The sequence below is a fragment of the Salvelinus namaycush genome, chromosome 4, assembly GCF_016432855.1.
Source record: "Salvelinus namaycush isolate Seneca chromosome 4, SaNama_1.0, whole genome shotgun sequence".
In the NCBI taxonomy this organism is placed as follows: domain Eukaryota; kingdom Metazoa; phylum Chordata; class Actinopteri; order Salmoniformes; family Salmonidae; genus Salvelinus; species Salvelinus namaycush.
Window position 1 is genome coordinate 32,343,268 of NC_052310.1, and position 2,440 is coordinate 32,345,707.

Below are 2,440 nucleotides of genomic sequence, written 5' to 3' on the forward strand. Positions count from 1 at the left end.
AATGTCCTCTGGTCTGATGAAACAAAAATAGAACTGTTTGGCCATAATGACCATCGTTATGTTTGGAGGAAAAAGTGGGACGCTTGCAAGTCGAAGACCACCATCCCCCGTGAAGCACGTGGCAGCATCATGTTGTGGGGGTCCCTTTGCTGCAGGAGGGACTGGTGCACTTCACAAAACAGATGACATCATGAGGGAGGAAAATTGTGTGGATATATTGAAGCAACATCTCAAGACATCATTCAGGAAGTTAAAGCTTGGTCTTCCAAATGGACAATGACCCCAAGCATACTTCCAAAGTTATGGCAAAATGGCTAAAGGACAACAAAGTCAAGGTATTGGAATGGCCATCACAAATCCCTGACCTCAATCCTATATAAAATGTGTGGGCAGAACTGAAAAAGTGTGCGCGAGCAAGGAGGCCTACAAACCTGACTCAGTTACACCAGCTCTGTCAGGAGAAATGGGCCAAAATGCACCCAACTTATTATGGGAAGCTTGTGGAAGGCTACCCAAAATGTTTGATCATGTTAAACAATTTAAAAGCAATGCTACCAAATACTAATTGAGTGTATGTAAAACTTCTGACCCACTGGGAATGTGATGAAAGAAATAAAAGCTGAAATAAATAATTCTCTATACTATTATTATTCTGACATTCTTAAAATAAAGTGGTGATCCTTACTGACCTAAAACAGGGTATTTTTACTAGGATTAAATGTCAGGAATTGTGAAAAACTGAGTTTAAATGTATTTGGCCAAGGTGTATGTAAACTTCCGACTTCAGCTGTATATATTTTCAGAATATTGACAAAATATTGACCTTAAGGGGGTTAGCCATCAGTGACGGAGATGACAAGCCACTGACGGAGTTGACAACAAAACAGACATATTTTTGCTTCTAAAAATAAAACTTCAATACAAACATTTGTAAAATATAGAAAATGATTTATTTGAAAATTCCCAATAAAAATATAACCATTCTATCATATATTTCAGCACTCTGACGGAGTTGACGTTCAATATTGTTTCTTTAAATCTATCAAAAGTAGATCACTTTGCAGACCATGAGTGGTTTTGTTGCACTATATGTAATGAGGACATTAAGAAAAGGTCCATGAGGATCATTCTTGATTAATTTATGATTGTAGACAAATCTGACAGAGTTCATCAAATCTCCTGACAATTTTTTTAGGAATCACAGTTTGAGAAATATTATTTTAAGTCAGAGGTCTAATGCAAGAAACTACCTAAGATCCATTTTCAGTTAATATTCATTATTGCCGTTTTAAGAATTTTAAACACTTTTGGAGAGTTTGAAATTGCCCACCTTGGCTCCGGACAAGGACATTTCCAGGCATAGAGCCAACATGGAAATGTGTAATATTGAAAATATTTAGAAAATTCCAAAAGCAAATCTTTCCCCTTATAAAATTCCCCTAAATGTAATTTTTAGGATCAAATAATGTAACAAAATAAACAATAAAAATAAAGTTTATCTGCCGGTCAAGGATTGTCCCAACTTACAAGAATCCCTGAACTGTAAGAGCACTTAAATCAAATCAATGGGGCTGGGAGTTTTTCCTGGTCCTGTGACCTGAGGAAAGACTCCTGGCCCCGCCAATAAAACATAAGCAGCCTTCGTCGCCTTCCCCTTGGCCCCAACCCTTTGATGTTTGCAGACCTGCACAGGTGTTTATACCTATCCAAAACCTAAAGATCTGCAAACATTGAAGGGTTAGAGCCAAGTGGGATGGGCCACTGGTTGAAGAAATAAAGCAACAAAGATGGCTAAGTGACAAAGGTATTTGGGCCAGGTGATTTAATCCTTTGATTTAATGCAAAATAAATGTTTTGTCAATCCCGTGGTATACGGTCTCATATACCAAAGCTGTCAGCCAATCAGCATTCAGGGCTCGAACCACCCAGTTTATAATAGAAAATAAATATGTGTTTGTAAGAAAACACTTTCTAATAGGGAAAAGGGGAAAAAGTTCCAACCACTGTGAGATTTGAACCACTATCATTTACAGCATAGACATACACAGCTTGGAGGGACAGAAGCTGACACAAGAAAATAAATAAATATAGTAATTTACAGCATGTACACGATCGGCAATGCCTGATATAAGGGACATAGCAAATAAAAGAAGCTGTACATTTAAAAAATAAATAAAAACGTTTTTATTTTACTACGGACCCTTAAAGGGGCAATCTGCAGTTCAAACCACAGTAAAGCAGCCACCCCACCACTGTTTTTGGTAAGCAGCTTAGGGTGGGGCTAGAGAAATGTAATTGCTCTGAAATTCATAGACAAAGCTATGGATGCAAGGACTGACCATCCATGATACAGTATCAAAAGTATAATTTTAACCATGTTTTGAGGTTATACACAGTGTTTGTTTACAATTACATTGTTTACAAACAATGGTGTAAACAC